Source organism: Colias philodice, chromosome 27, assembly GCF_061535455.1.
Source record: "Colias philodice isolate Cphi_HAF_F1 chromosome 27, ilColPhil1 Martin Lab GWU primary, whole genome shotgun sequence".
NCBI classification, from domain to species: Eukaryota; Metazoa; Arthropoda; class Insecta; order Lepidoptera; family Pieridae; genus Colias; species Colias philodice.
In genome coordinates this window covers 1,044,708-1,069,136 of record NC_143112.1, presented here as the reverse complement: position 1 = coordinate 1,069,136, position 24,429 = coordinate 1,044,708, and the positions used below count along the sequence as shown (strand labels likewise).

At 33.2% G+C, this 24,429-nt stretch overlaps 1 protein-coding gene and 1 long non-coding RNA gene across 8 annotated transcripts in view; both read left to right on the top strand.

Annotated features, from left to right (window-relative positions):
* Positions 1-24,429, top strand: part of sm (heterogeneous nuclear ribonucleoprotein L) — a 307,187-nt gene that overhangs the window by 217,343 nt on the left and 65,415 nt on the right. The window lies entirely within an intron of this gene.
* On the top strand, positions 13,183-14,829 carry LOC149476467 (uncharacterized). Its single transcript, XR_016317822.1, has 2 exons — positions 13,183-14,074; positions 14,461-14,829. It is a non-coding gene; the product is annotated as an uncharacterized LOC149476467 (long non-coding RNA).

Here is a 24,429-nt window from a genome sequence, read left to right as displayed (position 1 = left end):
CAGAAGGACGCATGCTTGAATTTTTTAAAAGGTGCGCCCGTGTGTAATTTTTGAATAATTTACACGTAAGGAAGTGTAATTTTAACATGGAAGTGTTCTACGGCTTAATAATCTCACTCGAAACGTGTTTGAATGCATTTTAATATGCCGAGTGGATATTTTAATGGAGGGAAAATTTGTAATAGAGTTTTTGTAACGGTGTTAGGCAATTTCGTTGTGATGGTTTTAAAATAGCTTAACCGTGTGCGATAATGAATGTTGTTTAAGTTTTTGTTAATGGCTAGACTGTTTGTTACAAAATTTGAATTGATAAAAAGTTAATGTTATATAGAGTAACATTAACTTTTATTTTCGTTTTTTTTTAAATAGATACAGTGATTTTCGAGGAAAGATCATTTATTAGGTTATATAAAGCGGGCGAAGCCGCGGGCGGAAAGCTAGTACAGCATATATCTCAAAAACAATTACATTAGAATCTTGCAGATTAACTGGAAGCCTCTCGCCCGGGAAACGTTAAAATGAAGTGGGGGAGCGATCCCGGAGGGAATCCAATAATGCGTTCACTTATCACGACGCGACGGTGACACTTGACTTTAAGGTCTAGAGATTTTTTATATGTATACTAGCTGTGCGCCGCGGTTTTACCCGCATTGCTCCGCTCCTGTTGGTCTTAGCGTGATTATAGCCTATAGCCTTCATCCATAAATGGGCTATCTAACACCGAATTTTTTAAATCGGACCAATAGTTCCCGAGATTAGCGCGTTCAAACAAACAAACTCTTCAGCTTTATAATATTATAAGTATATAAGTATAGATACTATGTACTTATGTATGTAAGTACTTATGTGTTTTCAGATTTAGATAAGTAGGGACTGTAATGTGAAGCAACATGTGTCAAATGGTAACACGACCGTTCTCTGTTGTTGTGTAATTTTGTAAGATTATTTTGTTCCAACAATTTTTTATACTAAATTATTATAGTGTCCTAGATCATCTAGCATCGTAACATTTTGCTATGGGTATCTTTGAGACGCATTTACCTATTTTATCACCAGCAAAGATTCTCGATTGTTTTCCGATAAACAATGTTAATAATAACACACAGCAGAATGGGGTCGATATGGATTTCTAATTTCCAGATATTATTTCTAGCCTAGTAGTTTTTACTTCTCAGCTGTATGAAAAACAATATAGGTAACCTATCTAGATTTTTAATTGTAATCTAAAAAATTCAGACAAATAAGTTGCTCTGCTCTACTGCTCATTTATACAACAATCGGTTTCCTAATATTAATCGAAAATATATTACCTTAATTTTCATTCGACGTAAAAAGTTTTTCACCTCGTAATATGAAATGACATCCACGAGTACGAACTGATCTATCTTTTTAAAATGTTTTATCGCTATCATCAAATTATCTAAAGAATAATGAGGGACTTTTGATCACAGGCAAGTAGGTATATAAATTGAAGACGCGCATCGATTGACGGTCCGAACGATAATGTCTCTGGTAATCTCTCTCGGAGAGTTTTATCTTCGTTTGACGTTTAATTACGTTTTATGAGGTGCCATGGATGGGTGGAGTTTGGTCGTTTTCAGTGTTAGGTACCTACTTATATGAATCGTTTAGGATTTGGATAATGGTTTAGTATTTTGGTATTTATTCATGCAAACTATCTTATGAAATGCAATTCAAAAATGTATTTAACATAATAGATTCTAAATAATTCAATCGTCGAAATTGAATAGAATTCAGGTCTTCATGCTTTATACAGAGATTCTTTAAAAATGGACTACGTCCTACGATATAACTTTTATTTGTATGTTTACGCGCAACAGATCTAAAATGTACTAGGTATAATATTGTATGTAGCTGTACTATAGTACCTAAGTAATGTTATTAAAAGCGGGGAAAGTTTTAAGTCGCTTGCGGTTTATTTATAAATTATAAACATTAAAATTACATCAACCATTTTGAAAAGTTCTGATAAGTAGTATGCTATTTATTTACAGCATACGCTATATTTTATCCCACATCAAACGGAGCGACTAAAAAGCTAGTAAATTACTCAAATATACAACGTAAGCTCTTTAGAACTTACTCTTTGGAAAATAGTAAAAGTCTAGAGGAGCTTTAGAAATCTATCCCGCTATTGGTGGCCGAGTGACGTGTAGATTAATGAACCAATCAGTGACGCGCTCGTTTGTCACACGCTTTTTGTTAAGTTTTAATTCGTATTGATGTGACGTAAGGTCTTTGGACGTCTGTGTCGAGATTGCTGAGTCTTTGAAGATACGTGAAGATGGTTTTTTGTAGCATTTTCTAGGACTTCGGAATTTATTGTGAATTTTTTTTGGACCGCGGCTTTGCTTGGATGGTCAAAATAAATATTCATCTTTCAGCTCCAATTTTTTCCTCTTGAGGATAGAAATTATCAAAATGATTCTTGGCATATACTACCTGCAGCATAGTGGCTATCTGCCTTATAAATTTCAACCCAAATGGTCCAATAGTTTGGGGTGTGATATATTAATCAAATCAAAAGATTGTGTTGAAAGAAAGTTTTTTTTTTAATAAATAACTTGTAAGAATAGGTTGTAAGTTGGTGAGGATGGGTTACACAACGATTTTAGTTAATAAATCGCTTAAGTATGCAAATATTAGAAAAAAAATTTGAAACATAGGTAATCTAGGAAAAAAGAAAAACATTAAATACACACAAACATGACTAGTAAACAATACTTAATAATTATTTGGAAATTTTATACCATATCAATGGAATATTCAGATAATTTGTATTTTGTACAATAATTATTATATGGAAAATTTTCTTTTCGAACCGGCTTTTATCGTGAAAGTAATCCGCTTTCAACAATAAACATAATAATTTTCGTAATATAATATTTTATAAAGTATGAATAATACTTACAATATAATTACTTTGTACGCCTGCTCGTAAATAAATATAATATTTTTTACATTATTTTTTCTTGCTTTTAATTCAAAATATTATTAATTTGGTAGGAATTTCCAATCTTCATCATTTTCAAGTTGTATGTATTCGTAGCTAATAACGACTGAATTAAAATTGGCACACAAAATTGCACAAGTCGGTATCGGTCGATCCGTTTCGGAGGTGTAGGTGTCGCAACGAAAATTGTGACACGAGAATTTTATATATTTAGAAGGTAAATATTATTTTTTAATGTATTAATTAGTTACATGGAAATAAATAGCTACGTTAAAGAACTAGCCATTTAATCTGTAAGAATAACCCCAAGAGTGTTTAATACGAATGAAAATCACTATTTCCAAGATAGTGCGCCTGGATTCACGGGACACCTAGGGAATAGACTGACGGGTCACAGGTTCGAATAGGTAGGTTTTAAGTTGGGAGATTAAGCGATTAAAATGTTCATAGTTTTTCGTGTGTGTGTATAAACACTAAAGTATGTATATAAATACATACTTTTGTTATGTACATATATATTTTATTAAATTGTAAAAAAAGCTATAAGAATTGTATTATCTGCCTTCGCAAGCTCTATAATGTTTATACTTTTATTAAGAACTATAGTTGTGCCCCGCGGTTTCAGCTGCGTCCACTCCTATGGGTCGTAGCGTGATGATAAGTAGGTATTACTCCAATATCTAAAACAAAAAAATACAATTCGAATCAGTTTTTCCAAACCAGATATTCTTAAGCTTTATAAAATTATTCGAGACTAGCTGTTCCACACGGTTTTACCCGCATTGCTGGGCTCCTGTTGGTCTTCGCGTTCTGATATATAGCCTAAAGCCATCCTCGATAGATGGGCTATGTATCACCGAAAGAATTTTTCAAATCGGACCAGTTGTTCCTGAGATTAGCGCATTCAAACAAACAAACTCTTCAGCTTTATCATATTAGTATATAAAAATCATGTTACAGATTTTCTGTGATTGTTCTATTTATCTTTAGTAATCCCATTTCTATATACATCTTATATATAAAAATGAATCGCAAAATGTGTTGGTAAGCGCATAACTCGAGAACGGTTGAACCGATTTCGATATTTCTTTTTTTATTATATTCCTTGAAGTACGAGGATGGTTTTTATGTAGAGAAAACGTAAATATGTACCACGGGCGAAGCCGGGGCGGACCGCTAGTACTTTATAATAATACAAAATATTATATCAAGCTAATTTTCCACTCAAAGACAAAGTAATTGTTTTTAATGTAGGTCAAATGATAACTTAATATTGTTACATACGAAAACTAATTTCGCTTTTAATAGAATAGGTTATTAATACTAATAAAGTTTTCATGTTCTGTCGGTATATAAGTTAAACAAAGGATGAAGTTACATATTAAGTGACCTAAATAAAGTTACTTAGAACCTTTAGAAATTAAAGACTTTTTAACGGATTTTAAACGCGATTTATATATATATATATTAAGAATTTAAAACCCCATGTCAAACATACCAAAAGACTAGAAGACACGATCAGCCAATACTGCCAACATCCGGAAAAATACTCCACATACCAACTACGGAGGAATAGGTGGAGGTAGTTTACAAACAGCAATTTTTGAATGACCGTCAAGACGTATAACATCTCAGTCTCCCCGTGACCACGCTCGCTGTAAAGTGTTCGAAACGTCGGGAAAATAATAGAATAAATAAATCGCGTTTAAAATCCGTTAAAAAGTCTTTAATTTCTAAATGTATAATACTCGCGTAAAATCAAACATCAGAAAATACTACTTAGAACCTTTATAAATTTGAAAATTGTATACCTATTAGCAAAGTTTCATCGATAATAGCAAGGTCGTTTTGTCTAAAGAACATGATAATTATACGAATTTATGGTTTCGAATAGATGAGATGCATCGATGGTTTTAATGTAGTGCTCGTTAAGAAATTATTTTGTCTATTTTTTTATATAGTTAACACATTAAATGGGAAATAATGTCTTCAATATTGGAACAAAAACTATACTTTTTAAATTAGCTTATATATATTGATAACGATTAGATTGCGTTGTTAATTATTATCTAAATATATGTATATATGAAAATGAAATCCGTTTTCCTTGGTCACGGCATCACGCGTGAACGGGTGGACCGATTTCGATAATTTTTTTTTATTATATTCCTTGAAGTATGAGGATGATTCTTATGTAGAGAAAACGTAAATATGTACCACGGGCGAAACCGGGGTGGACCGTTAGTATGATATAAATATAATTTCTCGATGAACAAAACAAAAGAGTTCCATTATCAGTAAATGGATGATTTAAAATTATTTTAAACTAGCTTCCGCCCGCGACTCCGTCCGCGCGGATGTCGGTCTTTGTGTGGATGGTTTATTTCTCCATTTTGAGTAACTCTGACAATGACATCTTACAAATATCTATTGGACCCAAATACGGCTAGGCCTATACGCAACGTGTGTTCGCGGTTCTACAGAACAACGTCTATGGATAAAACTGAAAAATTAAGATTAATTTTTTTCTACGTATTTTTCCAGGATAAAAAGTATCCTATTTTACGCCCAGGATAATAAGGTATAATTATACCAAGTTTCATCGAAATCGAACCGGTAGTTTTCACGTGATGTCTTCACATACAGACAGACAGACAGACAAAATTTTTTTTAATCACATATTTGGGTTTGGTATCGATCCAGTAACACCCCCTGCTATTTATTTTTTCAATATTTTCAATGTACAGAATTGACCCTTCTACAGATTTATTATATGTAATAGATATCTTAAGGAACTTATTAAATGGCATAGCTACAGTAAAGTTAAATTTTCAGGCGCAGTCACTAAAACTAACACTTTACAATGGAAAAACGAGTTCCTTACGAAATTGTCTTTTTGACGCTTTTCTTGCTTTTACTGTGAGAATGATGTATTTAAAAGCTTGTGAAACTTGCAAGAGAGAGTAGTTGAGTTGAGGTATTTAATGCGCTATTTTAGTGTGAATCATGATAGTTTTTGTTTTACATTTAACTTGCTTTTCGACCGCGGCTTCACCCGCTTTGTCTAAAACTTAACAAATTATATACTAAAACCTTCCTCTTGAATCATTCTATCTATTAAAAAAAAAACATCAAAATCCGTTGCGTAGTTTTATAGATTTAAGCATACATGGGGACGGTCAGACGGCGACGGCGACTATTTTATACTATGTAGTGATGTTGAATACATAAAATTTATTATGTAGGTATAAGGTATGTATCTATTTTTATGCTTTTCCTTTCACGAAAAACGTATCTACTTATCTATTTAATAATAGATACCAATTAAAAGATCGATGTCGCGGCCGAAAGCTAGTCAACGAAAAAAAAAAAAAAAGCTAGTCTACGTGTTATTTTCAAGGTCTCTCACTAATAAATATTTATTACTTTTGACCCAGATTTCCCTATGAATGAACTTAACTAACGTGAATGCGGGATCTTTTCAACTTTTCAGTTCACAGCAAACGGGAGTCGTGCGAACCTTTTCATTGGAAAATTAATGAAATTAAAACCGACCTCTTATTCAACTGTATCGGAGTAATTTTTTGAATGGATTTTATTATCTGTGCTTTGGATTATAATGAATCGTTTTGCGTTGAATGGAATGTGGGTTATTGTGGAAGTTTTGATAATGTTTTTTAATTTATAGTTGGTTTTTAAAACTGTGAATGAATATTTTTATCAAAGAGGTTTTAAATATATAAATAATTCAACTGTTTATTAGAATAATAAATAATGCCCTTTTTATGTATAAACTAGCTGTGCTCCGCTGTTTTAACCGCATCGCTCCGCTCCGGTTGGTCTTAGCGTGATATAGCATATAGCCCTCCTCGATAAATGGACTATCTAACACTGAAATAATGTTTCTAATCGGACCCGTCGTTCCTGCGATTAGCTTTTTTAATCAAACAAACTCTTTAACTTTATAATATTAGTAGATAGGTATATATAAATAAAATGAAGAATCCACAATTATGATATTTATAAACAATTATAACTAAAATATATTATTTATTTTGGTTAACAAAAATATATTAGCTCGTTTCATTGAAACAGATCGGTACAAGAAGTTATTTTGTGATCGATTTACCAAGTTCCGAGCTCGCTAACTTTTGCAATTATAATTAATATCATTACAATATTATTGCTTGGATGAATATTGCTCGGAACTAATAGGTTTCGCAATACGGTTTATTTGTTTAGACCAGTAGGATTAAAGTTAACGAACACTTCTGATAATTTTTATTAACTATAAAATTATTACTAAGAGCCAGCGCACACGAGCAACTTTGTCTCCGCAACTATTTTGTCCCCGCAACTATTTTGTCTCTCCACCCATGGACTAGTATGAAAGTGCGCGCACGTAGCGACGCAACTCCACATACAAATTGATGGGAGAGACAAAATAGTTGCGGAGACAAAGTTGCTCGTGCGCGCTAGCTCTTAAATGACTTAATTAACTGAGAAGTTATATAAAACCTAAGCAATACTACGTTATTAAAATCATTTGCCTTTATTTTTCATCACATCTTATCTAAATTAAGCTACTTTGAGTGCGATGTTAAATGTAAATAAATAAATTTAAAGAATTAAAATAATTTATTTTCACGAAATGTGGTAAAACAGTGTTATTATGATTACACTAGCTGTTGCCCGCGACTTCGTCCGCGATTCGGTCGTTTTTCGTCATTCGTCGTTTAAAAAAAATACGTGACACTTTATTTTTGAATGTTCTTAATTGTCTCTTATAAAATTTAACTACATTAAAATTGAATACTCTGATAAGAAAATCTTAAAATCATCGAAAATCATAGACATCGAATATCTGAGGAAAACATGAATGAATGTGATTTAAATTCTACATTTCTTAGTAATTAAAATAATAATCTAAATTAAATGTAGATTAACAGTTTGAGCGCACCATTATAGAATATGTACCTAAGTAATAAATTACGTTAGTTTACATAGTAACTTTACTAAAAACACGATGACTTTCTTTCGCGCTCGGTACCACAAACTAAGCATGTTTGTGGTACGTGGCCCGCGTCACTTTACCCCCCACGAGTTCCCCTCCGTTGCTATGCGAAAATACATTCGTCACCCTACTGTAGGAAAAATTGTAATACTGTGGCCTGGGCGTTATAACACGCTCAGGGAATTCCTGAGTGCTGATAGACTTCCGTCTATCGGCATTTATACCAATTTTATATTAATATCACCATCTTGAGGAAAAGCTTCTAATGTCGATTTAAAACGCATATATACGGATTAACCTGATGAATTAACATGTTCTAAAATTGTGAAATGAGTTCAGTTTTAAATTCGAGAAATATTGATTTCTTGTATTCGATTATTCGTCGTAGTCGAATACAAAATATATTTAAAGAAACTTAGGTTGGCCTTCAGGCAAAAGGGATCCTATCAAATGATAAACTTGACCTTGTATCTTAAAAGTAAGAATGAAAGGAGCATCTGATAATTGTTGAGCACCAAAGGATCATTTAAAACGCAATACTATAAGAGCTAATATTGTCTAAGAACTGTTTAGATTGCACATGTTCCTCTAAAACTTAAAAGTAGTGATTTCAAAGGTTCCGGCGTATCTTCAAACGAAAGCCGACTCCTTACTCCACTTTAAAGCATTACAAAAAGAACATACTACGTTAATATCGCCTATACAGAAGATGATCTGTAGGTAATCAATTGTGAGGTTATAAGCAAACCCACTTTTATATTTGTCGGACCACACCACCGAATTTGTAGATTGATCTTCTATGTTTACCTCTAAGTCATTAAGACTATGTCGAAATCTGTCTGCAGTAAGACGGGCCTCTCGCTATTCGTCCGTTTCAAGAGACCAATAGTTTCAATTCTTAATCTTTCATTAAACAAACTTATTAATCGTTCTTGTCTCAAATAATGGTAATATTCACGTCCCTACTCTAGTCATTGCTTATGCTCATGTTCATCTTCGAGAGATCGAATAATATTATGGTGCACCCTATTATTTGTCAAACGGTCTTCATATTGAGTAAAAGTTTCAGATTCTCGAGATAAAATATGACGATCGTGATCAGCTGTGAGACGTAATTCCCTCTCAGTGAGGGTTTCGGTCTCACGGGATAGTACAATATGCCATTTGCGATCAGCTGTGAGACGTTATACCCTCTCAGTGAAGGTTTCGGTCTCACAGGATAGTACATGCCGTTCGCGGTCAGCTGTGAGCCGCAATTCTCGTTGTGAAGCGGTTTCAGGTTCGGCATAACACATGTTGTTTTCGGTCAATAGTAAGCCTCTTATCTCTAACGATCCTTGAGAACTCTTATTTCTCATTTTCTTAACTTTGCTCGAATTTCGATATAAAGATTTTTTAGGTGGCACTGATGCGGGTGAATAAAAATTAAGTTAAAGCCTGATTCCCACGACAAGTTTGCTTCACAAATCCGACCGCGCCACACCACACCACATGCCATGGGAATCGGCGCGCTTGTCGCTCGCCAGTGCTTGCCATACGCACACATGCCGTGGGAACGCTCAGTTCAAATCGCGACGGATGGCGACAAGCGCTTGTCGTCTGCCAATGCTTGTGAAGCAATACATATAATAAAATTGTGGAAAAGTGATGTCTGTACAATTAAAATATGTAGAAAAAAATTAGCAGGTGTTATTATTATCGAGAAATCGAGAGAAACCATTTTTTTCTCTTAAAAGCTCCCCCCCCTCCCACTTCCCGAACTCCGATTGACCGTAATTTATTTTTCCTTACATTTTTATCATATCCTTTTCTAATGGGTTTCATCCTACTGCGATTTTTTTTGTTTTAAAAATTATCTACCCTGGTGTATAGGTAAATTTTCCACATAAAATGTCCTTTAAATTATGTCGTATTATATTTTTAACCCCCGACGCAAAAAGACTGGTGTTATGTGTTTGACCGCTATGTATTTCTGTGTGTGTGTGTGTGTGTGTCTGTCTATGGCACCGTAGCTGGCTAACAGGTAAACCGAATTAGATGCGGTTTTTTTTGTTAGGCAGAATATTTTCCGACGCTGGTTCTTAGATAAAGTGTATCAAAATTGGTTCATCCACTTATTATACCTACATAGGGGTAAAAGTGGGAATGAAAAAAATGAAAGTTATAATTTATTTTTAAAGATCGTCGGGAAGTTTATGAAATTATTTATTCCTTTTTCTATACACTTTTCTTCGTCTAAACGGTTTAGTTACGTGCTCTCTCTCTCTTCAGCCTTTAGTTACGTGCGTCAGACAGGAAAGATCTAATTTGGATTTGTTGCTGGATTTGATTAAGCTGATCAGTGGCTACACCATAGATTATTAAAAACATCCGTTTAAGAAAGGAAGGAAATAGAATTTGCTCCTCTCCCCCCCCCCCCCTGGTTCCTAAAAAATAATATGACATAATTTAAAAGAAATTTTACGTAGAATTAGTTAGGCATTTCTTTTTTGATTTTCGATATTATATACTAATCATAATTTTTAATTACATTATGTAGTAACTATTTGGTATAGGTTAGGCATTTCATTTCTTGATTTTCTTTAATAATTTGGTACGTAAGTTTTTTAGCTCAGTTTAGTAAGAAATTTTAATAACAATTCTTTTAATTATTTATGGTAAAGTCCGGTCGCGGAGCAGGAAGAATTTCGTACATTAACCTGTTATTACCTGTCACTGTCACTCCCTTGTAAAAATAATGTGTCTTGCTCGCACAGGTGCAATGACCGCCGTCCTTAGGGATTGTAAACCTTTAACCTGAGAGCGTAAGGTTTGTGTTTGCTTGATTGGTGTCAGGTGTTCAATTATGATTTTGTGAATTCAAAATTTATAAGAATAAACCTCAAACTCTTTATGTCCAATCAAAATCCGCCTAAGTCGAAATCGCGTGTTAGAATAACGTATTTCTGTAATATTGTACCTACATACATACATTATTTTTTGAAAAATAAGGTCATAAAGAAGTTTCACTTCTTATGTGTGTACACGCACACTTTTTTTTATATAATATATCGTTGTTATTGAAAAAGTTAAAATGTAACTAACTAATAAGTATTGTAAATGAATAGAGGACATTTATTTAATAAATTAGTAAAAAACATTTTCTCCTCCAAATATTTCATGTAAACTGCACTTCATTCAAAAATGTTTGTGACCACTGTCAGTAGGTAAAGAGGTCATTGTACGAAATTCTTTCTGCTTCGCGACCGGACTTTAGTACGTATTTACTCAATAATTGTATCTTAAGTAGTAATTCAGCATGGGCGTAGCCACGGTGGGGCTGGGTGGGGCGCTTACCCTGGCTTTGATCTGGTAGGTACTAATTGTGAAGGGGAGTGGGCGTGGGATTGGGACTGAACGTGGCATATGGCGTGGGAGTGCGAGTGGGCGCGGGAGTGGGAGCATGAAAATAAAAATGATTTTTTATTGTTGCCCCACCCTGAGCCCATGGTCATAGGTCCCATAGTAACTATTCCACGCGAAAGAAGTCGCGGGGACAGCTAGTAGACAAATATAATCAGGAAGCTTTGAACTCCTAAGCTCAACCATAAAAGATAGACATTTATGATGTCGGGAGATATTTTTTATATAATATGGAGAACATTTCTTTCATACATGATTTCTGTGTAGCTTTAACCATTAAGATACACGCATTAAGAACGCAGACGCGACGAAAGCTTAAAAATGGAGTTGTTGTTCTGCTCACGAATATGAAAAATAATAGTTATTTAGGAAATATATTTCATGTGCAGAATTGACCTCTACAGATTTAATATAAGTAGGTATACATATATTTAGATTCCAATTTCCATGTAACGTTAAATTCGACTATACAATAACTAACAGACAACGCAGGTTACTCTCGTTTCCGTAAGTTGAGGCGGCTACATATTCGGTCCTAATAACATGACTTTTTGTGAACGAAACGACAGCGCGGTTTAATTCGATGGCAACACCATCAGAAAAAAGGAAATATTTTTAACTTTGAAAAAATATTATGATTTACACTATTATTAATACTATTTTAACATTAACACAAAATATAAGACTGTGAGTGTGTAAAAATAAATCCAGCTAGTTTCACATCACACTTATGTTTATAATTAGGTATACGACATGAAAATATATTAATTACCAAGCAATAATCATACAGATAAATACTGAACAAAAGTATTAACAGTCAAAGTATATTATTACTAACAACATGTAAATGATGAAGGAATAATAATTATCAACGAACTAACCTTTTTGTATTAGAGTCCCGCCTCGTGATCGAATTATTAAAACACGAAGATTTTTAAAAATGTAACCAATGAACACAATCAATATTAGATTAACTGTAATGGTGTCAAGTTTGACTTAAAATAATATACATCTACCCTCACTTTTAAAAATGTAGTATATTCACACGAATTATAAGCGCACCTTATAGGGAAGGGAAGATTTATTATGGGTTAAAGAGTTAAATAAATAAATAACATAATTATATTTAAATTATTAATTTTTAACATTGTGTTCAGTAGTGTTAACATGTAAATTGATTTGATTTTTACGAAATCTCATAGATGGCGCTGAATCAAATTTGTCTTTATAGTACTAAGATTCATTAAACAGTTTCTCAGCCCAAATTACGTAAATGACGTAGTTTTTATAGTGTAAAGCTAGATAATAGCATGGCTTACTCAAAAACAACATTTAAACATGAGTCTTTAGATTGTACGCTGTCGTAGTACACGGAATACGTAAGAAAAGTAAAGGTTCACAGCTCCTCCCCCGGAGGTGATAGCATGATAATATGTTTAAAAAAACCTCACTCGACCTGTTAGTAATATTCATGCAAATTTTGAAGTCAATCTATGCAGTACTTTTCGAGATTAGCTCGGACAAACATACAGACAAACAGACAAACAGACAAACAGACAAACAGACAAAAATTCTAAAAACTATATTTTTGGCTTCTATATCGATTATAGATCATGGAATATGTATTCTTTTAAAAAAATATTCAATGTACAGTTTTGACTTTCCTACGATTTTATTATATGTATAGATTTCCCTGGATGAAATCATTTAAATACCAAAATAAATACCTTATTATGTTTAAAAGGGAAAAAAATGAATTTTAATTTCTCCGCAGTTAATATACAGGGTGTCCCGTAAGTAGTGGACCAACGGGTTATGGGGGGTAGAGGAACTTATTATCTAACAAAAATAATAAAATTTATTGTCCTAGACCATAAAGTTTTTGATTTATGTTTTATTTTCAAAATTTGATAAAAATATCATCCACATAAGCTTAATATGAACTTTTACCATTTCTGTTTTTATTTTATTCTTATTTTTTTGTTCAAGGTTGTTAAGAATACATAAGTCTTCCTAATTAAAATGATACTCAAGCATAATTAACAACAACAAGAAAATTAGACCAAAAAATAGAGAAAAATTTTACGTTTTAAAGTTTACGGACTGAAGTTTGAACAAAGCTGGTGTAAAAAAAATGTATGGTAACCCTGTGGAACTTTATTTTAAAAACTTCTACATCTCATGCAAATTACAAAAAGGTATAATTATGTGGTATAAAGTATTTAAAAAAATGTTAAATTGGCGTACAACATTCAAATTAGAAATTATCAGGTAGTCAACTCATTAAGTTATTCCGAGAATTATTGCCTTTATGGGCGCGCGCTGGAATTCTTTTGTATTGTTTCTGGCCAATCATAGACGATACTTGAACCCACTATTATTTTCTTTGACTTTCAACTATTTCAGTGACTTGCTTATAGCTCGGAACTACACGCGTGTTTAGCTTGATCCCGTCATTACGATATTATTCTTTGTTGAAGTACGCTTGAATTGGACACTGATTTTGCTTGTGATTTGGATATTGTTCGACTTTAGTTTTTTGAAGAAAATTGCCTAATACATACATACACTCCACGTGAATATGCAGAAATGTTAAAAAAATTATTGAGTTAAAAAAATTTGATCCTGTCAGCATCGACGAAACATCTCTTGACAAAAATTAATTCGTCATTGATAATCACCTGGTATCAATGCTTGCTCACTCAGTGTACATGACACGGGTGTAAATTACTTCTCTTCAATATGCGATGCACTGTACTTCTTGGTACACCAGTGCGTCTAGCAATACGGCGAGTACTGGTTGAAGGATCTTCTTCTACTTCTGTCAATATTAGACGATCATCGACTGATCTAGGCCTTCCTACTCGATTTCCAATTCCAGGAATACGACCTTTATGGTATGCGTTATTTACTCTGAGAAAAAATCGGTGATCAGGATAGCAATCCCGATAGGGATAACGCTCACGATAAACACGTGCTGCTTGTCGAGTATTTCATTGTTATATCGAACATTTTTCTGCATATTCACGTGGAGTGTATGTATTAAGCATTTTCCTTCAAAAAACCAAAGTCGAACAACATCCAAATTCAAGCGTACTTCAACAAAGAATAATATCGTAATGGCGGGATCAAGCTAAACACGCGTGTAGTTCCGAGCTATAAGCAAGTCACTGAAATAGTTGAAAGTCAAAGAAAATAATAGTGGGTTCAAGTATCGTCTATGATTGGCCAGAAACAATACAAAAGAATTCCAGCGCGCGCCCATAAAGGCAATAATTCTCGGAATAACTTAATGAGTTGACTACCTGATAATTTCTAATTTGAATGTTGTACGCCAATTTAACATTTTTTTAAATACTTTATACCACATAATTATATCTTTTTGTAATTTGCATGAGTTGTAGAAGTTTTTAAAATAAAGTTTCACAGGGTTACCATACATTTTTTTTACACCAGCTTTGTTCAAACTTCAGTCCGTAAACTTTAAAACGTAAAATTTTGCTCTATTTTTTGGTCTAATTTTCTTGTTGTTGTTAATTATGCTTGAGTATCATTTTAATTAGGAAGACTTATGTATTCTTAACAACCTTGAACAAAAAAATAAGAATAAAATAAAAACAGAAATGGTAAAAGTTCATATTAAGCTTATGTGGATGATATTTTTATCAAATTTTGAAAATAAAACATAAATCAAAAACTTTATGGTCTAGGACAATAAATTTTATTATTTTTGTTAGATAATAAGTTCCTCTACTCCCCATAACCCGTTGGTCCACTACTTACGGGACACCCTGTATATACCTATACATAAACAGATTATTGTTAACAAACAAAAATAAACTTAAATATCTACACAGTTAAATACATTGTTTTCTCCTACAAACACATATCTATACGAAAAACCAATTAAATCACTCTTGCAGGAGCCAGGAAGCGATCGACTCTCAATAAGGAGAGCCGATCGGATTGTAGAGTTCGTAAATAGATGACAATTAAACGGAGCGGCTATTTTTGTGGATAGCTCTATCGTTGTGTATGGTGTGGGGTATAAGCGTAAGCGATATAATCTTTTAATGTGATGTCTTAACTTGCTGACTATCATCTTCTTTCTTAGGGAATATCTTTCGTATCTATCCATAAGTATTTTTTTTTGCGACATTGTTCCTTGCTGCTCATCTCCTGTTATTCGTAAAGATAATAGGGCCAGCCTTCCTTTTTGGACTGTGCAACACAAAAATAAACTTTAATACAAACCAGTAGTTACTGAGATTAGAAGGTTTAACCAAAAGAAACAAACTTCAACTTTGTAATATTACTATAGTATTTTTTTAAATATGAATAAGCTAGAGGACTTCACAAATCAATGTTTTTTTCTAACTCTTTATTACGGATTTTGTTATAAAATTTAATTTTTGAAATATTAACTTTTACCCGCGGGTGAAACCACGGAGCACAGTTTGTATTACAAATATTTCTAATTACATATGTGTATTAAGTCGCTCCCGCTCACAACGTGCACCATACATATCTCCAAGCTAATAGACACACACGCGATGCCAAGAATCGATACGGACACTTCCGGGTGTCCGACGTGTGTTTGTATGTATGTATGTATGCACGGCTGTGTGCTGTGTGATGGTGATTTATTGCTTCGAGCGATCGGAGATGTTAATTCGCACGATTAAAGTTGAATGTTTAATTGAGTTGTGGTTTTTATGTGTTTAAAAGAGGATAAAGGTTACTTGTAAAACGATAATTTAATTTAAGTTTGTAATGTACATATTTTGTTTTATGAGGATTTGGCTCTACAATCTAATTACGGAACAAGACAAATACTCACACAACAACTTTTAAAAAGGTCACTTTTTCAAATGAACGTGTATGTGTGTGATGTGATTATAAACATCATAAAGATATATAGATATAAAGATATCAAATAAAAACACTAAAATTTGTTATACTCAATAGTATTGGATATACAACTCGTACTTGCCTTGAATAATATATCTTCAGCATTACATATATTACAATAAGCACTGAAACTAAGTACCTACAATCTATAAGCGCTAATATACCTATATACCTAGGCATACTTACGTAATAGGTATATTATAATCTGCCTAGTTACCTACTTATCAACATAGGTATATCTTCAGTATTGCACACATAACAATAAGCACTGAAACTAAGTAGGTACCTATCCATACTAATATTATAAATGCGAAAGTAACTCTGTCTGTCTGTCTGTTACTCAATCACGCCTTATCTACTGAACCAATTTGCATGAAATTTGGTATAGAGATATTTTGATACCCGAGAAAGGACATAGGCTACTTTTTATTGCGAAATATGTACCACGGGCGAAGCCGGGGCGGACCGCTAGTATTCTATAAGTGCTATTATCTATATACCTATAGGTATACCTATATTCAATAAGCGCTATTACCTATACCTATACCCATCTACAGGTAATACCTATTGAATATTTGAGCCCTAGCACGCGCCGTTGGATCGAAAATAGCTAATGCGTTGCATGCGGATTCGTTCGAGTAATTGAGCGTGTGGGATTATAGAGAATCGAATTGATTTATATGCCTATCATTTATACCACTTCCTACTAGTATTATATAGTATTTTTTGTACAGTCATCCTAGGCTATAGCTAAAATAGAACTTTTAACTTTTAATATTAAGTTTTCCAACAATTTCAAGTGATGTTTATTTCGGTTAATATTACGTATTTGGATATTTTAGATAACATTCTTAATAAATTTTTTGTTTCTTTTCAGGTAAGTTTCATCAGGAAATTAATAGCAAAGGAAATCTGTATGGTATTGTAACAATTATTATTAGCAGGAATGATCGATAGGTCTAATGCGTTCCACTGACAAACACACATTCGACAAATTCGCATTGTGATACGGGAACCACGATAATATTATGTAGCCAAGCCATACGTGGAGGGAATATTTTAAAATTTATACGAGAACTAGCTTAACGCACGCGGCTTCGCCCGCTTTGTCTAGAACCTAATAAATTATATACTTAAACCTTCCTCTTGTATCACTCTATCGGTTAAAATAAACCGCTTCAAAATCCGTTCGGTAGTTATAAAGATTTAAGCATACATAGGGACATAGGGACAGAGAAAGCGACTTTGTTTTATACTAGTAGTGATATTGCGTATTAATAGACATGTATAAATATTAAATACTGTAAAGGTTTTCATGTAAAACAATAAAAAGATTTCAACACTTTTACGTTCGCGTAAAAAATCGTGTAACGAGCGTATCGCATTGGATAAAATAAAAATACAAAATACACGAATGAAAACAAGAGGCGATTCACTTGAAATATTCAAGGAACAATTACTTTTTTTCGTACGGGCGTGTAGCGTTCGGTCACGCAAGTGTAAAAGCCGATGTTTTAGACGTTTACATTGCTTTTGGGGAAGCGTAAAAAATCAAACAATAAAAAGGAACATTTTTTCATCCATTTAATGGTTTAAGTGTTTATAGGTTTTTTTGTTGAAGATTGAATAAAAATTATTCCATGTAGGTATGCAGGTACATCTATACTTCTATACCTACTTATAATATAAAGCTGAAGAGTTTGCTTGTTTGAACGCGCTAATCTCACTAACTACTAGTCCGATTTGAAAAATTTTTTCGGCGTTAGATAGCTCATTTATCGAGGAAGGCTATAGGCTATATTATATCATCACGCTAAGACCAACAGGAACGGAGACATGCGGGTGAAACCGCAAAGCGTAGCTAGCTTTTATATGTATGCGTTTAATAGCGCCAGTGCGAAAGCCGCGAAAAACCGCCTGCCTCAAGGCAACAAAAGGCGTGCGCTTGACGTGTTTTGAAATTCATAAACGCGCCCGCCCGTCTTTTTGTGTCGTTCTGTTGTTCAAATGGGAATAAAGCTTTGTCCGCACGTGGCGGTTTGTGAAGTACTTAGATTTATGCGTTTTTTACGTTACCCAGTGGAATAGGCGGTTTTAAAATTATCGAGAGGTATTGTGATTTTTAAAACACTTTTGTATTAGGTACGATAAAGCTTATGTTTTATTGTGCGGGTTATTAACTTCATTACTTTATGACTTCCCCAATGCTAGGCATATAATTTTAATTTATCCCTAAAGAATGTTAATTGACAAAAAATAATTTTCAATATCTTTCAGTTGTGCTGTAAAATATCTCATTGAAATGGCAATTATACTACAATTGTATAATAATCTTTGCGTAATCGTTTGTACTAATAGAGCCTTATTTTCATATATTAATGCAATTTTTGTACTGCGCCCTGCACCCTCTTTCGTGAAATCTTTTTTCGGTCAGCTGCGCAGATTGCCAGGTGGGTGTATATATTATTTACCGCACTTTGAGAATAATTGCCTCGGCCCCGGGCTGGTGGTGCTTAAATATTTAGAACCGCTGCCTTCTATTGGTGGATTACTATAAGGGTGGTTACGCACTTGCGACGGGGCGATTAAAAGAAGCAGGGCAAAGAAGTTTTAAGATGCGTTATTTGATTTAATTAGTTTTGGTTTAAGCTAAATAAAAATGTGACTGTGTTAGCTTTAAATTGAAATCATCTTAGTTTGAATGAAATGACGTATTCAATTTTATGTGCTATTTAATGGTATCTAATATCTGGAATAAATATTTTTATTTTAGGCTGTATTTTGAATTCCGTGAATCTATAAAATTTCATCTAGATTCTATTATCATTGTTGGGTAATATTGTTAAAAGAAACTACCCATCATCACAGACATTCACGTTTCTAATTTAAGTCAAATGGAATTGTATGTAGCAATTCTGTCGTTAAATCGCACGTCCATAAACCGCCTTACCGTAGTCGTGATGATGGTTAAAGTTTAAATTGAACAATTGCACGGCAAACCGGTTCCACTGTGGAATACACATCCTGGGGGTTGGGGGGAGGGTTAAACAAATCACTTGCTAGACGTAAAAGTAGGAGGTTGTGATAGTTTGATTTGAAGACCATACAAGAGGAATAATTAATTAATTACTTGACTTGAGCTACGTGCAAAATAATGTTTGAAGATGTGGGTACATCAGAACAGATAAATAGTAGTAATAATTCAGTATTTTAAATTATGATTCTTAAATAAGTCAGTAAAATGTTTCTCCCATTTTCTGACAGTTAACATGATTTCGGAATATATAAGTACAATTTAAATTTTCAAGATGCAGTCATGCGAAAAATACACATTAGCTTTTGAAACATTTGTAGACCAAGAGCGATGCAGTATTTGTTATATTCACACTCTTTTGCGAAACTCGTTATTGTTTTATTAATATTTAACGCTCAAACTTTTTTAAGCCCATAACACCATCATCATCGCTTTAATTTAACTGTTTCAATAACAGTAGATACTTACCAAAATGTATAATGAAAAATGAAAATTTTGATGAAATAAATAACAGTGCAATGAAATAAAAGATGTAAGAAAAACAGCAGGTACATATTTTTGTTAAATCAATCGTTTGTTCGTATACAATCAAATGACTAGGTGTAAATAATTATTAGAGGTAAATATGTTAGTGAACTTAGCAGATCATTTTTAGCAGATCAAAAAAAAAATGTGAGTTCTTATCGCGTGCAGTTGAGTTCTACAGTTCCTGATACTTTTTAGAAATAGTTCTGGCGTTTTTACCTTAAAAAACGACATTTGAAAAAATGATCTGCCAACTTCTCGTAGTAGATAATTTTTAGCAGATCAAAAAAAATGTGAGTTCTTATCGCGTGCAGTTGAGTTCTACAGTTCCTGATACTTTTTAGAAATAGTTCTGGCGTTTTTACCTTAAAAAACGACATTTGAAAAAATTTATCTGCCAACTTCCCGTAGCAGATCATTTTTAGCAGATCAAAAAAAATGTGAGTTCTTATCGCGTGCAGTTGAGTTCTACAGTTCCTGATACTTTTTAGAAATACTCGCGTAAAATGAAACACTAGAAAATTTATTTATGCCATATTTCATCACGCCGTAGCACCATGCCGTAGCAGCATGACGTAGCATCATGCCGTAGCATCACGCCGTAGCATCACGCCGTAGTATCATGCCGTAGCATCATGCCGTAGATTCATGCCGTAGCATCATGCCGTAGCATCATGCCGTTGCATCATGCCATAGCATCATGCCGAAGCATAACGCCGTAGCATTACGCCGTAGCATCACGCCGTAGCATCACGCCGTAGCATCATGCCGTAGCATCACGCCGTAGCATCATGCCGTAGCATCACACCGTAGCATCACGCCGTAGCATCACAGCGTAGCATCACGCCGTAACACATGCCGTAGCATTACGCCGTAGCATCACAGCGTAGCATCACGCCGTAACACATGCCGTAGCATTACGCCGTAGCATCACGCCGTAGCATCACAGCGTAGCATCACGTTAAGCCGGGTCCAGGTCGGGTTTTTTCAAATGTCGTTTGTTAAGGTAAAAACGCCAGAACTATTTCTAAAAAGTATCAGGAACTGTAGAACTCAACTGCACGCGATAAAAACTCACATTTTTTTTTTGATCTGCTAAAAATGATCTGCTACGGGAAGTTGGCAGATCATTTTTTCAAATGTCGTTTTTTAGGTAAAAACACCAGAACTATTTCTAAAAAGTATCAGGAACTGTAGAACTCAACTGCACGCGATAAGAACTCACATATTTTTTTTGATCTGCTAAAAATGATCTGCTAAGTTCACTAACATGAGGTAAATAAAATCCTCCTACTCTGTAGCTGTAATAAAATAAATTTCTTCTCCAGCTCTTGCGCTATTCAAGCAATTCAAAGCAAATATACGAATCTTCTTGCGAAACAAAATATAATAAACATGCAAATTATCCGCCCAGCATTTTTCCCACAAAATATGGGAAATAGGGAGAAATAGGGGGAAATGGGGGGAAATGAATTACACGCGAGGCGACTGTATTGCTGTAATTCTGCATTTAAATTGAATTATAAGTGATTGCACTGTAATGTAATGGTGATTTTTTTTTTTTGTAAAATTAGCGAATAAACGAGTTGCTTTACTGTGTTTAGGGTTCCGTAATAATATTGTTCATTTGGAAGTTGCTGTTTCGCTTACTGTTTATTTGTTAAAGAAGGAAATTTGTATTGTTTTATAAATTTTTAATGACGATCAATTTTCCGTAGGTAATGAGATTATTTTTTTTTGTTTTATGTGCAACAGGTACTTTTAAATACCATAGTTACCTATACTTAGCATATAATATGTACAACAGAATAAAATATAATATGATAACCGCAGTTCAGATTGCTTTTACAGTATAATTACTTCTCTAAATAGTGGCATTAGGAATGTTGGTTTGCAAAATTAATTTTCTCACTAAGAAGGAAGCACAGAGGTGATTAATTTTAATCTTCCTTACTTATTCATAGTTACAAAATTAGGGTTCGTCGGTGAACCGCTCGCTTCGTGAATGTGTCCCGTTTTATTATTCATTTGTGGGTTCCGTAGGTATACAACATACATTTTTTATAAAGTATGAATTTTTGGTTAATTTTCTTACCTGTTGCGATGCTGTGTAAATTGTAATATATGGCGGTTACTTGTTTGGATTTTAATTTGCATATATTTTAAGAAAACAGTACGTAAACGGATTTATTTTATATTTTTTATACCTATACGGCTTTTAGAATAATATTTTAAATAAAGATTTTCAGATGCTATACATACATAGTAACACTCAAATACATATTATGTGACCTGTCGATATAAAAATTAATTAATGCGTATTACATATATCATAATTAAGAAAAAGAACTATCACACAACTAAAATTCAATAAAGTTATAATCTATACACGAGACAATCGAAAACTGTTAAAAAGTCGCATCCGTGTTTAAAACTTCATCTTTTAACGGGTAATAAACGTTGGAATCTCGGTTTCAATAAAACAAAAAAATACGAATAAAGCGCATCCCGGTTAAAGTCCCGGTCACTTTGTAAATGCCGGCACTCGATACCCGGCCCGGTTCGCATAGTAAAGAACTGTGTTGCCGTTCCGGCTCGATTTTGTATTTATTTCGGTTAGGTGCGGTGCGCACTGTGCGACTTTTTTGTCGCAGCGTTTGCTGTTGTTTTAATATTTTGTTTAGTAAATAGTTGAGGAATTCTTGTCTATTACAGTTCTAGTAGTAGTTCGTAGGTATATTTTGTTTAGACCTAGAGGTGTTTCTTTATGTTATTTATTCAGCTATGATTTGATAAACCTTTTCCACATTCTAAAGAATACATAATAATAAATTAGTTATATTTTGCTATCTAACGATGGAGTACAAAATATTGTAGTCAATAGACTATTTTTTATCCAGGTAAACATTTTTTATGCATACTAAATCCATTTATTTGATAATCCTAACATTGTTCTGTTGCTAGTGCGACTACTAAAAAATAGTTATTAATCCAGGCAGTTGATGGCCAACCGTTGTTTTGCATAAAATCGCGCAGTGAACAGCAATCTTTATGGATAACTAAATCCTCTCGGGGGATTACTGGTGGGTTTTAAAGCGAGCACTGAAAATCGTTCGCTTTTTTGCATTTGACATGAGAAAGTTTTTTGCGATGTCTTTATTTATGCGGGTCACTTTTCGCAAATTCTTGTTTACCGATCTCGGAGGTAATGAATTAATGATTGAGATATTTAAGCGACTTAAAAGTTTTATACTGTGGTGATTTTGTAGGTAAAATAATAGTTTTCGTGTTGCTAATTTGACTCTTATTGTCGAATACTAGGGTAGTTCATTTGAACGCATAGGTATTACCGCGTAAAAGGGTATTAATAAATTCTAATACGTGGTATTAATAACACGTATTAGAATTTAAGAGTCTACATACCACATTATTAAACATAATAATCTGCACTATTTATAAATTAGGATTAAATAATAATAATAAATATTAAATACGCCCTTTATATCCGTGAAGCTCTACAATCATTCTATTTATTGCTTTGTTTTACACCTCCAAAATTAAAATCTTCCAGCATTTCCCTGATCACAGGTTGTCTGGTAGAAATCACTTGTTAGTGATAAGACCGCCTATAATTGTACAATAATCCTACTTGCTGTTATTCTTTTGTATTGTTTTATTTGGTGTACAATAAAGAGTTTATTATTATTATTATTCTATTCGAAAGAGCATACTCAGTATTTAATAATGAAAAAACAAATGTACCCACACAAAATGAGCGCAACACATTATTAATAATTAACGACGTTGACGATCGCTTTAATTTAAACCTGCATTATTATTAATTAATATATCTACTGTAAATTGAATTCCGTCCAATATTAGATGCTATAGGTCTACCAGAATCTGATGGCATATTTATATTTCAAAAATAAAAGATTTTCATGTGGCAACTTTATTTGACAACTATCAAATTGGTTGTCAAATTATTTGTGTTGATGATTAATTTTTAGGATTTTGTCTTCAAAATCTTCGAAATATCGATAAAACCGCTGCGATCACAAGCAATAGGTGTTGTTTACAATGTCTATAGAAAAACATTCGATGAAGAAGGATCAAACACATCACAATTTTCAGTTTTAAAGCGCGTGAAAGATTTTATTGCTAAATTGGACTTACCCGTTTTGATACTTTAAATAAAAAATGTTATAAGTAGGTACTTAACTATACTATTGTTTGTTGATTAAAATATAATTTTATGGAAACTTATTACAGGCGCTTACAATACGGCTATATGTCAAGTCCAAGCAGTCCAAGTCAATTTTATAATGTGTTAATACGAAAAACGAAAATAAACATGATTTTATTTTATTTTTGTTTTATTTTATAAAACATCGTACTTATCATATAATATATTTTCTAAATAATCGAGTTTTAATCCAGATAATTATCATTAAAATCCATATTTTCACATGACTTAATGATATATACAAATATAGGTATGTATAAATAAATAATATGTATTACCTATTTAAAAATAATATGTATAATATGTTATAAGTGCCTACATAA